This window comes from Capsicum annuum, chromosome 4, assembly GCF_002878395.1.
Source record: "Capsicum annuum cultivar UCD-10X-F1 chromosome 4, UCD10Xv1.1, whole genome shotgun sequence".
Taxonomy (NCBI): domain Eukaryota; kingdom Viridiplantae; phylum Streptophyta; class Magnoliopsida; order Solanales; family Solanaceae; genus Capsicum; species Capsicum annuum.
Genome location: NC_061114.1, coordinates 28,925,971 through 28,940,838, shown reverse-complemented (window position 1 = coordinate 28,940,838; position 14,868 = coordinate 28,925,971). Strand labels below are relative to the sequence as shown.

General features: G+C 35.9%; 1 non-coding gene across 1 annotated transcript; it reads left to right on the top strand.

Annotated features, from left to right (window-relative positions):
• The first annotated feature begins 11,826 nt into the window (after positions 1-11,826).
• On the top strand, positions 11,827-11,930 carry LOC124898226. The gene has a single exon (XR_007055202.1). It is a non-coding gene; the product is annotated as a small nucleolar RNA R71 (small nucleolar RNA).
• The last annotated feature ends 2,938 nt before the right edge of the window (positions 11,931-14,868 follow it).

The window sequence follows — 14,868 nt, the reverse complement described above, 5'->3', positions numbered from 1 at the left end:
TACAGCTACATCATTGAGAGGGGATGCAAGAATACATTTAGATGCATTAATAAATCATCCTGCAAGTGGACCAATCAAGTCTTCTAGGTATATCTCTATCCTAGCCGCTTATTTGAATCCTTTATTCATAAGAACTTTATCCTTAAACTCTTTGATCTATCCTAATGATTCTTCTCTCAGATTCACATTATATTATAGATGAATTTTACTTGTGGTCATTCATCAAAATAGTAAGTACAAGAGAATAAGAAAACTCATATGATAAACCAACACTAAACCACTCTAAGAATATCAAAGTATAATTATGTTTTGACCTCAACCTCAGAACAAGGGTGTTTAGCCACTCATGTTCGAAATCAAAATCAAAGTAATATAATTAATCATACCCCAAATTAATATTGGAAGATGAAGTGTTCAAAGAACCCTAAGACCAGTAACGTAATTGTTTTTGCCACTGTTGTACATCTGCCAAAAGTCCCCTTAACTGATTTGAAGTGTTTTTTTTTATAGTAGGACAAGATTGATTAAACAATAGCCTTTACCGCATTGCGTTGCTCAATGCAAGAACTAGGGTCCACACCATAGTGGCCATCACAAGTACTAGGGTCCACGCCGCAGAGCTATCATGGACCCTCACTGGAATGTGACTTTAGAATTAATCTAGCCTCCGTGACATGGGGCTACAAAGAGGCTTGCTAGAATTTGCCATCAATTCTAAATCACCTACCACATTGGCGGAACTCAATACGGGGACTTTGGTCCACGCTGAAGAGCTTAATACTTCCATTCATTTAAAACTCGTTGCCTATTCCTTTCTCTCGTCTTCCGTTCCATAATTTCTGAGCCGAATTCAGGTATCCTTATGCCCATCAAACCATTCCCAATGTTTCCATCATTATTAGATTTATGTTAGTGCGTCCAATTATGTACAATTTCACCAAAAATCAGACCTGCATCAACTAATCATGTCCATTAGATAGCAATTATAGCCCAAACACAATAAGAGTAATACATTTTAGCTCATGGAACATGTCCAAATATGGGTAAATATTGGTGGTTGAACATATAAATATGCCCAAGATCACCACCCCAAACTTAAAGTCCGGTTCGTCCTCAAATAACCGCAGGCAAACACTATATCCATTTAGGCTTCACACCACAATCTAGGTAAGACATTTGTGTTGGGGGCACATAAGCCAAACATGACTCTTTTGCTAAAACATGTCAATTAAATTTTGAAAACACGGGATTACTCCTTTCAAATGTCCTTGCCTCAAAAGTGAACTTATAACTTGCTGGCAAACTACTGCAAGTTGCTCAACTGTTAATACTATAAGTCACCTGACTATCATCCCCATGCAACCTCACAAGAAGAAAATTACCTATTTTCACTCACAATCTTGCAATATATTATTAGAATGGGTATATAAAAAACAAATCAGCTCACTATCATACTTAATTCATACATGATAATTGATGAACCATATGCTTGCCCTTAGTGTACTACTACACTAATAGTCGAATGTTAGGATTGATGATCAACAAGATCTTTCATGGTTGTAATGTAAGGTAAGGGATGGGTAGAAACTATTTGGGAAAATTGTGGTAAATCTCCCTAAGAGCTTTAGTACATAACGTGAGCATTGAAACACCCTTTTAACAATTGATTCTCTTCCTCAACTATTTTTTCTTTCTCTTTTGGTTTCGCCCTATCTTTGTAAGCTCATTGACATATACTATGGTGGAAGTCTCTGCTATTCACATCTTATTCAATTTTTTTGAAATTATCTAATTTTTTTTATTCTACACTCCCAACCACTACACATATCAATACCCAAATCCAATAGCTATTACCAAAGGGCTTTAATTTATTCTCACCTGTTCCCTTACTTGAATTTCTACTCCTTAACCGGATTAATTTTCATCTTAAGTAATTATGAGCTTTCGATCAAATTAAGGTAAATCAAAGAAGGGATACAAGCTACATATGAAGCTACCAAAGAAAATAGGTTACAAGCTTAACGGGGCTAACTAAGAATATGCACAAGGGTAGGTAAAAGAGGTCTAAAACATGGCTATCAAAAAATACCTACATTATTTCCTAAATCCAATGCCCTTTATTTTGTTTTGCAAACACACCGGGCAAGTTCTAGACATCATTATGCATGTAGAATGACTACAAGATCATATTCACACTTGGTGCGTGCTAGATTCAAGTAGGATCCGTATAGATTCTTCATCTAGTAACTGCACAAATTCTGAATCAAGCCAACAAACCCAGAGTTACACTATTGAGCTCAGGTGTCTAAAATTAGCAATCCTTCTCTTAAATTTCACATGCTTCTATTTCAGAAAAATTATTTTCCCATTTCATGTAATCATATTGCCCCACACAAGGCACCTTGATCTAGAATTGTGGTTGGGTTCTTTTCACTGTTTTATTTCCTGTGACTTATTCCCTTTAAGATGGTCATATCCATCTATAAGGTAAGGAACCTAACTATGACGAGTTATTACTAGAGCCATTAAGGGCAAACATTTTCACCTTTAAGGGCAAAAAATCAAAAAATTTACTCCTAATTATCATAAAAAAATAATACTAAGCAGAATAAAGAAAAAATTATCAACTCTAAACTACCAATGACTGTGAACTACCCATAGAAAATATCATCAATACTAACTATCATAGATCGAATAGATAGAATGTTTATCAAAATCAATATCGTAGCCATAACAAACCAAATAGAAATATCCAAAAAGATAAAACAAACACAAATCAAATGAGATGCGAGGAATGAGAACCACCACCCCACACTTAAAATGAAGCAATATCCCAGTGCTTGCAAATAAGACCAAGTAATAAGGTGGTCTAACAACTCCATGGTCAGCATCATCCATGTCACATTGGTCTCTGGACCAAGGACCTCTGTGCCAAAATCTAGATTATTTGCATTCTCCTCCTTGTCTGACTCCATGTCTAAATCATGCATCCTCAGCTCTTCATCTGTAGGGACATCATCATCAACAAGCTCTATAAACTCTTGCCCAATCCGCAACATAGTCCTAGCATGGTGATCAAGAGGATAATCCAGCTCAACAATTTGAATCTTCTCATTTGTAGCTTAGCGACCCCCTATCCTCAACTATAATAGTTGTAGCCTATATATTTAGGCTATGATCTTGTTATTGTGAGCCTGAAGCTCGTGCATATTTACAATTGGACCACGAGCCACAGTCAATCCCTTAGTCTAGAACACATCCACTTAGTGGGTATCTACCACTAGCCTATAGTAAAGTGACTCCTTCTCAACTCTCTCATTCCTTAGACACCTGGTCATTAAACCATCGAAGCCATACATGCACCCCTAATGGTAGCACGCCTTCTTCATCGCAGAAAATATAACAGCCCATAGATAGATATCAATGTCATCATGCATCAAAGCATAGATGAGGCATACCCTATCTCTTTCACATTCGGCATGTGCTTTCCCTGAATGAAGCAATGGTAGATAATATTTGCCTACATATAGGACTCTATATTTATTTTTACAGAAGAGAATATTAGGTAGAGGCTGCTATATTTATGATGAATCCATCGGGCGAGAAAATTATTTCCACATAGCGAATGTCTAATGTCTGCATAGGATGGTATGATGTTGAGCTGCTTCAGTTGTTTCGTATCTACATCCAGCACACCTAAAAGGACATTCAAATCATGATTCCTAAAAGTTACCAGCTGGCCTAGGATTTTTACCTTAGAGTCTTGCTCCCTGGGGTCCCAGTTAGCATAGATTTCCCTAACAAGGTGCAAGTTGCACTTTGTAGGCTACTCAAATAAGAAAGTCATATGCAACTCTTCTATTCTTTGCACCATGATTGTATGCTTTGTCACCAATCTTGCTTGGTTGATGAATTAATTTGGAGTGTATTTGGTCTCATTATTCTTGGTGTACCATTTCTTCCCTGGCTCTACAACCTATCTAGCCCCATATCTCCTTTGTTGCCCTTATGGGATTACAGGAGGTCTAGGAACTCGACCAGTTTGTTTGCTTCTCTTACAGAAGGGTCTACATGGCCCAACAATATCCTTTCATTTTTCCTAACAGCTAGACATAGTACCTGTTATTCAAAAGATACAGCAAACACATTAAACAGGGCACCTAGTTAGACTAGAAAAAACTAAGAGTGAAAGAGTATTAAGCACATCCCACACTTAGTTACTAGCACTGGTGCATAGATATAAGAACATGGATACTCAAATTTCCCCTGTTCAATATTAACATCTTTCTTTTTACAGCACCTTAACAACCAGAATAAACCATTGGAATGTTGCTTTACTAAGACTTCAAGCACACATCAAATTTAACCAAGCATACTTATATTTCATTTATATGTCGCTTTATATCCCTTGACAAAACAAATCAGGTGCAACAATGTTGATTCACATATCAAGTTTATAATTGCAGCACAATGCACTCATCATCACATCCTAAATGACATCTTCCTTTAGGTAAACTACTTCGCATAGCATTATATGCCCCACCCATTTGAAAACTTTTACACATTATAAGCATCATTAAAGACCCATAAGCATACATAAAAGGGAAATTTAGCAGTCATTAAGTTTAAACAATGTTAGGGACCACCCTATACTTAGTCACTAACTAGGGTGTATATCACATCCAACAAAGGTACTCAGACTTCCCTTCCTTTCAACTCACACCCCTTACACTATAGCAGTTCTAACATTGCAAACAAAATTTTCACCATAAATTGATTCAACTTATGCATCCACCAGAGTTCAATTTACAATTTTACGTACAGTTATTAAGCTAGTTCAACGAATTCTAAATATGTAAAGCACATACGTCGATGAATGTCCATTAATGTACAAAATACTCCATCTATTAGACTTATCACACTATACATCAATCAGTTCAAGCAGTCACCCCATTTATGTACCACAACAATTTCACCCAAATAAAGAAAGTGTATAATAATACAAGAACTTACCTGAGTAGAATTGGAGGAGAGAAGAGAATGAGCTACACTTTTCATGATATACTTTAAATCAGGGAAAACTAGAGAGAATTTGGGAGGTGGGGAGGGGGTGGCGTACTGGGTTATTAAGGGGGAAGGAATTTAGGAAATTAAAGGGATTATATATAGGGGGTCAGGGTTAATAAGATTAGGTTGGATTAAAACCCAACATTTTAATGAATTTCCCCTATAAAGTATCTTCTCCGCAATGCGATAGTTCTTCCTCCGGGATAGTCTCTGTGATACAGGATTATTGCGGAGACTCACTGAATTATTCCACCCTCTTATTTATCCACTCTGAAATGTGATAGTTGTCTTCTATGATAAGATCTGTGACATGGAGTTGTCGCGAAGGCTCACTGGAAAATGCACCTCTAGTGAATTTTTACCCCTATTTGCTTACCTTCATATCTGATAGCTTCCTCATGCCGTGAAGGTTATCATTCCTCTATTCTCAAAAAACAACAAAAATACATACGTAAAATTGGATCGTTTCCCACCTAGTGCCTTAGTTTTGGTCCGGCTCGACAAATCTTTTTGTATTTTTGATTTTTTTTATATTTTCTTATGTTATTTTTCAAACAACAAGAAATAAACTAAACTATAATATTACATTTGTGGGTTGCCTCCCACGCAACACCTTATTTAAATCTTAGAATGACACAACTCAGCTTCATTTGCCTTCAAAGGTGATGGATGTCTTGTGTTGATCCCTGCGATCTACCCAATAATGTTTGCCTCTTTTTCCATTCACCATGAATGTTTTGCTTTTGTCCTTACTCTATAGTTCAACAGCCCCATGAGAGGTCATTCTCACCACTTTAAAAGGTCCAGACCACTTGAACCTCAGCCTGCCTGGAAACAACTTTAATCTAGAATTGAATAACAACACATTTTGTCCAGGAACAAAGATTCAATTCATAATCTGCTTATCGGGCCATTTTTTTATTTTCTCCTTATATAACATCGCATTCTCATATGTGTGTAAGCGGAACTCATCAAGCTTAGCCAACTGTAAAATTCTCCTATTCCCTAAAATATCTCGATTAAGATTCAATTTTCTCACAGCCTAATATGCCTGATGCTCAAGCTCAACGGGTAGCTGACAAGCTTTTCCATACACCAAGAAATAAGGAGAGGTCCAAAAGGCATTTTAGGGGATGTACTATACACCTATAATGTATCTTTTAGCTTAGCCGACCAGTTCTTATGTTGTCCATTGATCATCTTCTACAAGATCTACTAAATCTGTCAATTAGACACCTCTACTTGACCCCTAGTCTGTGGTGATATATTATGGATACCTTATGTCTAACCCCATATTTAGCCAACAAATTCTTAAACCAATTATATACAAAGTGTGTTCCCCCATCACTAATGATCGCTCGAGGAGTGCCAAAGCGAGAAAAGATATGCTTCTTGATGAATTTCATCACTACTCTTGAATCATTCATGGGAAGAGCTTCAGCTTCTACCCACTTTGACAAATAATCAACAGCCATTAAAATATACAACTTACCCTCAGATAGGAAAATGTACCTATAAATTCTATACCCCATACATCAAAGATCTCAACTTCCAGAATATTTTTCAAAGGCATCTTATGCTATTTTGATATCGTGCTCATTCTTTGGCATTTGTCATAACCTCTAACATAATCTTGAGTATCTTTAAATAGTGTGGGCCAGAAAAACCCGACTGCAAAAATTTTTGAGCTGTCATTTCTCCAGCATGTAACCTCCATAAGGCATTGAATGGCAACTTTCAAGTACCTTTTTAGATTAATCTTATGCAACACATCTGGTCATTATTCTATCTATACCCTATTTGAAGATAAATAGCTTATCCCATACATACACATGAGAATCACGCTACAACTTCTTCTTTTGTTGTCTTGTGGCCTCTGGAGGATAAATACCAACTACTAGCAAATTTACTATGTCAGATACCAAGGAACTTCAGCTATTTCCAATGCCAATAATTGCTCATCCAGAAACTTCTCTCGAATGCACAATGTATCATCAGTAACATGACCATGACTCTCAAGCCACACAAAATGATCCGCCACTTGATTTTCAGCTCCTTTTTTGGTACGAACTTCTAAGTCAAATTCTTCGAGCAGAAGAATCCACCTTATCAACCTTAGCTTTTAGACTTTATTATTGAACAGATACATAATGGAAGCATGATCGGTATGAACAGTTACCTTTCTGCCTACTAAGTATTCTTTGAATTTAACAAATACATACATAAGTGCTAGCATTTCCTTCTCTGTGACTGTATAATTGACCTGGGTTGCATCCAAGATTTTACTTGCATAATAGATAGAGTGAAATACCTTATATTTGAACTTTCCCAATACCTATCCAATAAGCAAATCACTAGCATCGCACATCAGCTCAAATGTTAATGCCCAATTAGGAGGAATTAGGATGGGTTCCTATGTCAATTTTTTCTTCAAACAATCGAATGCTTATTAATATTCAGCCCCAAAGTCAAACTTAACCTCTTTCTCTAATAACTTGTATATTAGACCTACTATCTTTGAGAAGTCTTTGATCAAATGTATGTAAAACCCCACATGCCTAAGAAAGCTTTTAATACCTTTCACTAACACCGAATATTGGAGTTTTTCAATGAACTCTACCTTATCTCTATCTACCTCAAGTCCTCTATGTGATACCTTATGACCAAGGAGGATACCCTCCTTGACCAAAAAAGTGGCACTTCTTCCAGTTTAATAGAAGGTTGATTTCTTCACAACGTGCCAAAACCCTTTTTAAGTTCTGCAAGCACATATCAAATTAATTACCAGAAATGGAAAATTCTTCCATAAATACCTTGACAAAGTCTTCAATTATATCATAGAAAATAGCCATCATTCATATCTGGAAAGTTGTTGATGCATTAAAATAACCAAAGGGCGTGCGTCTGAATACATAAGTACCATAAGGACAATTGAAGGCTTTTGGTGCTATGGCTATCTGGTTATACCTTAATACCCATCCAAAAAGCAGTAATATTCTTGTCCCACCAATCTGTCCAACATCGATCAACAAACAGAATGGGATAGTAATCCATCTTTGTGGTATCATTCAACTTTCTGTAATCAATGCAGATCCTCCACCCAGTCACTGTGCGAGTTAGAATTAGCTCATTATTTTTATTAGTCACAACATTCATCCCTTCTTTCTTTGGAACATAATGCACCAGGCTAACCCATTTGCTATGGGATTAATTATCCCAGCATCAAGCCGCTTAACGACTTTTTTTCTGACCACTTCTTTCATCATGGGATTTAGTCTTCACTGGTATTGCACACTTGCTTTGTATCCCTCTTCTATATATATTTTGTGCATATACAAAGAAGGATTAATTTTTGTGATATTCGACATCTGCCATCCAATTGCCTTCTTTCTTTGCTTCAAAATTGCCAAAGCCTCTCTCACCTACATATCAGAGAAACCTGTAGACAAAATCATAGGAAAAATATCATCCTCACCCAGGAAAGCATATTTTTAATGAGAAAGAAGAACCTTGACCTCTATATTCAGTGCTTTACCAACAGAAGCCTTTGGAGAGGGTCCAATCGGTCTATTCAATGGCTCAAATTCAGTGACACTAGTGTCAATCCCTACCAAATTCATTATTTGCACTATTTTAAGTGCTTCAACATCACCATAAATATTATACCCCATCAACACTTGCTCAAATGGGTCATTTGATAATAGAAGGTGAAGCTCAGAATCAATGTATGTAACTGTAATAGCATACAATTCTTCATATATTACAGGCATCTTTATATCCTTATACACATCAAAAACCTAGACCTTATTATGAGCCGTCATGGTCATCTGCGTTGCAACAACATCAATTAGCTATCACATAATTTTTAATAATAGACATCCCAAAATAAATGGAATGGCCGAATCAGCATCAAAATCAACAATAATGAAATCCACTGGGAAAATAAGTGATCCTACTTGCACCAATACATCTTTAATGATCCCATCGGGCCTAGCTAGGGACCTATCGGCTAACTGTAAAATAATTATAGTGAGCATGGGACTACCTAGACTTATCCATCTAAACAAGATATGGGCATGATATTTAAGCTTGTCCCTAAATCACATAAGTCCTAAGCACTGATGGATTGTTCGATGGTGATCTGCAAAGTGAAACATTCTAGATCTTTCAACTCTATGGGAAACTTATTTTGAATCCTGGATGTGCACTACTCGGCAAGTGCTACTGTAGCATAACATTTCTTGTTCACTACAATTTCCTACATATACTTTGGAACACACTGCAAAATATCAACGAGAGGCAGATTTACATAAACCTATTTCAAAATCTCAATAACTTCTTGTAATAAGTCTTTTCTTGGTGTTTTTGAATTCTTCTTAGGAATGGTGAGGTAGTGTCACCTTTTCCACTTTGGTTTCCTTGCTTTAAGATTTCTCTTCAACCACTTTCTCTTCATCTCTTGTACTATCACCATTAGTAGTATGGTAATTCACCTGCTTTGGTTCTATCTCCTTCAGATGAAGACCGTTCCTAGTAGTGACCACATTTACCTATATTGGATTACACTCTGTATCACTAGGTAGACCTCCCTGAGGTCTAGTATTTTGTTCTCCTACAATCTGACCCATCTATATCTCTAAGTTCGCTGTAATCATCCACTAACTCTTCACATTTGCTACCAACAGTGCTTGATAGCCATAATATGCTTCAACATCTCTTCAATATTGGTAGTTTGAGTCATGGCCTTATTATCCTAAACATGCTACTATTGATTCTATTGTACTGGCCTCTGTATTGATTTTTACTCTGCGCCTGATTTCCACCCTATGATAAATTTAGATGGTTCTTGATAAAGCTCAACTTACACGTCAATTTAGTGCAAGGTGATCGTCGTCAATATATTTACCCAACTTTGGAGTCGAGGTCAAATCCATAGGGAACAATGTGAGTGGCAATTAAACTAATTTGAAACTAAAGCTACAAGTTAAATTCAAACAACTGACACAAAAAGACAAAATGGGGGTTTTTAATGGTTGAACAAGTGATTTTTAGTAATCAAGAGTGTATGGAATAACCATACGTTTGTTCACTAGGGCTTACGGTACATGACAGATTTTAAATGTGACTCAAGGTTCTCACGGTTGTTAGGATAACAAGTTATCTTTATCGATGATATGCTCAAATGTCTCTCGACCTATTCAAGTGTCTAATTTCCTAATCCTCTTAGACTTAAGGAATCGCTACTGAGTGCCCAAATTTTATCTCAGGTTAATCAACCTTATTAAAGCGCTGATTATTAAACGAAGTCTTCCTGAGTCTCTGTTGATAATTCACTTCCTACTATTTATGATTTCTTTTTCAAGCAAACCAAAGTAGGTACACCTATTGTTTCAAACCAACAGACATAAATTATAATCTTAGAATTATCAAGAAATCCTAACACTTATTAATCCTTGAGTATTTAACACCTTATCATGACCTAACCCTACACCTATAATCCAGGTTCATGGAATTTAGCCACTCATTATGTAACGACCGAAACACACAATTGAATTCATGATTTGAAAGATAAACTTACAGAGATGAATAATAATTAGTGAATAGTAGATTAGATCACAAAGTTAAATTCCAAAACAATGATGATAATCTCTTTAAAGTAGTTGCTTTTTCAAGACTAGAAAATTAGAGATAGAAAATATCGAAGTGTATCCCCAGAACTCAATGTGAGTCCCCCCTTAGAAAACCCTAAAAAAGGCGTTAAATAGTTAATCCTAAATAAGGGAATAAAATCAAAGTTTCAGCTTTTTCTCGAAATAGACGATGCCATTTCTGATGGCTTCTCAAACACCTGACGGCTTGTGTGGAATATCGTCGAAGCTTCCAGTATAATAGAATCTTTTACTTTTCCTGACAACAAAATCTTGATGGCTTATCAAATATGTGACGACATGTCAGAAATGTTGTCACGTCCACACTAGCAATCATTATGTTCTTCTTTGAGTTGATGGCAATTTTGATGCGTTATCATAGTTGTCACGACATATCAAAAATGTTGTCACACTTTAATTCACTTCTTCAGCTTCTGTCTAAGCTTGAGGCAACTTTGATAACCAATCACCAGGCTGACGACGCGTCAAAAAATGTCATTAGAAACACTTTAGTTCATTTGCACCAGATTTCACTTGGTTTATTCCTATTTCCTTTAATTTCTACCGCTATCACTTACACTTATATTATTTAGAGTTAAAAGCCTCATTTGTGTTATCATCTACTCACACATCAATTCGTCCTGTTAGGATTAGAAGTGTTACCAAATTTCTGTTGTCCTTGAAGATTAACATTTCCCACATAACTAATAGACTCTAGATTTACTGTGTAATCATCAACTTTATGTTTACTTCTCCCAAAAACACTACACCATGAATCAGCCTACTGAACAGTATTAGCTATTGCTAGCATGAATTGTGTAATCCCCAAATTCATACTGTTGAGCTGAGTAGTTAACTACTTATGTAATGCGTCAATCTTGGTTGATATATTTGTGAACTGATCAACCTCCAACACAGTTGTAACCTTCTTTGGAGCACTCCTTGCTTCATCTTTCCACTTAGGATTCCCCTGTGAAATATTATTCAACGGTGTATATAATTTGTCATATGTCTTGTCAAGTGCTTTCCCTTCTGCTATTGAATCTAGGAGAATCTTGGTGTTAGGCTCATGACCCTCATTGTAAGTGAGTACCAATATATTATTAGACTGATGATAATGAGGTCAATTCGTGAGTATACCCTTGAATCTTTCCAAACTTGGTAAAGATTTTCTCCATCCTTCTGCCTAAAACTCAAAATCTCATTTCTAAACCTGTTGTATTCCCATATGGAAAGAATCAAATAAGGAACTTCCAAGATAGATCATCCCAAGAGATGATGGATTTAGGTGGTTTTTTAACTTCTCTCATGATATGAGTCTTTCCAGCCCTGTACCCAAGGAAGGCAGCGAGCTTGCAAGGCTTGCTTTGGTCATCCTTTGGGAATGCCTTCACTGCAATAGTATGAGAAAGATTGAAATGAACATCTCTAACATAATATTGTACGTTTTACTTCTTTGTGTTTATATTTTAGTGGGTTGACCACAGATATAGGAATTACGAATGACAGCAATTCACCAAATGACAAGGGATGGGATCATGGGATAGAACAACGATTTTCGGTGATGGTTCAAAAAAATTTGTTCATATTCATAGTTATGAAATATGGATTCTCTTTAATACAACAAGAATGAATCTCTATATTCGACAAAAAAAAATGTTTTCAACAGTTCATTATGACCGAATATGCGTAATGATTTTAATGAGGAAATTGATTTACGAGCAATCTTAGCATATGGTTGCAAAAATTCATTATATTAATCAAGGATAACTAATCACAAAATTGAAAATAGATAACAATTTTTATCCAGGAAGAAAAAATTGTCCGAGTTAGAAATATTAAACATGCAATAATCAGAGGATTGCCATATTTACATTTCCATTAGACATAATTGGAGATTAATAATAAGTAGTCAGCGCCAGAATAAACTTTAGATTCAGAATATTTTTAACGAAAAGTCTTAACAATCGTTGATCAATATATCAATGTATTACAATATTTACATCGTCACTAAATATAAACTAAAGCTTAACAATTAGTAATCATTTGTCAGTGCCAAATAGACATCAGATTTAGAATTTTTTTTATTTTTTTTTTGAAAAACCTTTTGTAATATGAAAAAGAAGCCATACCCTTTACCCTATGTCTGATACTTCTCTAATCCTGCAAAAGTCTGATACTTCTCTAGTCCTACAAAAGTCAGCCACTATGATCAAGTCGTTAACACTTAAATTTATTATCAAATGCCAAAAATTTAAAAAATTACTAATTACTTGAGTCCCCAGCAATGGAGCCAAAACCTTGTTGTGGTCTATTGGACACGCAAGTGCATGTGATCGAACAAGTAATATAGTGACTCAAAAAATAGGATATTGTACCTACGAGGACTACTGATCAGTTATTTACTCAACTTTAGTATTGACAATAATGTGTTTAAATGTTTTAAAGTATCAAGATGGTTGTGATAATTTAATGATAAATCTACTAATTAAATAAATAACAAAGTAAGACAATAGCAACGTATGCGAGGTTGTGAACAATATGAGATAGAATTCCAAGGTTGAGGCACTCTTAACAGTCTTATAAATCTCTATCCTTATTGTGGTTGTGTTGATTATCGGGTTATTGATTTGCAGGGTTTAGATTATGATCATGGTCTCTCGATCCTCTAATCTTCTACCGAAATGGACATTACAACTACATCATTGTGTGGGATGCAATAATCCATTTTGATGCATTAAGATATCATCGTACAAGTGAACCAACCCAGGCTTCTAGGTATATGTCTATCCTAGCTGCTTATTCAAATCCCTTAGTCCTTAAAAGAATAAGAACTTATCCTTAAACTCTTTGATCTATCCTAATGATTCTCCTGTCAGATTCACACTGGACTATAGATGTATCTTAATGGTGGCCATTAATCAAAATACTAAGTACAAGAGAATAAGAATAACCCATATGATAAATCAACATTAACCACTCTAAGAATATCGAAGTATAATCGTGTCTTTCTCTTCAACCCTAGAACAAGGGTGTTTAGCCACTCATGTTCGAAATCAACATCAAAGTAATAAAATTAATCATACCCGAAATTAATATTGAAAGATGAAGTTTTCAAAGAAACCTAAGACAAGAATCATAATTGGTTTTGCCATTTGTGTACGTCTGTAAAAATTACCCTTAACTAATTTGAAGTGTTTCGTTTATAGTAGGACAAGATTGATCGAATAATAGCCTTCACTTCATTGTGGGGATCAACATAGGGACTAGGGTCCGCGTCGCAATGGACATCACTGAGACTATAGTCAGTGCCATGGAGCTATCGCAAACCCTCATTGGAATATGACTTGAGAATTAATCCAGCCTTCGTGATGCAGGGCTATTATAGAGACTTACTAAAATTTTCCATCGATTCTAAATCACTCGTTGTGTCATGGAGATGAATGTGGGTCCTAGGGTCTGCACTGTGGAGGTCAATATTTTCATTCGTTTCCAGCTCATTGCCGATTCCTTGCTCCCATCTTTCGTTCCATGCTTTTGGAGCCCAATTCTAGTATTCTAATGCCCAGCAAACCATTCCTAATGCTTCCATCATTATTAGCTTTACATTAATTCATCCAACTATGCACAATTTCATCAAAAATCTTCCCTGCATCATCTAATCATGTCCATTAGATAAATTTTACAATTATAGCCCAAACACAATAAGAATAACATATTTTAGCTCATGGAACAAGTTCAAAGATGGGTAAATATTGGCGCTTAGACGTATAAATATGCCCAAGATCACACACCGTATATCGAAGAGGTCCAGCCTCCATGACACACCCAAATTGCGAAGGTTTACTGCCTCGGTGGTCCAAAATTGCCTCGAACCTCTTCCAAAAAATCTGAAACTCTCTCGGATGACCCTTTTAATATCCCTAAATATATTTCAACTAATAAATCAATGTTTCGAACTCAAGAAGGCCAAAAATGAAATATTCAAAATTTGGGGTCTTAAAATGGCTAAGTCTCCTATACTTAGTCTGAAATAAATGCCTTTGGGACTTATAAACATGAAACGTATAGCTGAAAAATTGTCTAGGATCTTGTGGGGTATTACAACCTTCAACAATCATCCTTCTCTGGCACTATGGATCATGAATGAAGA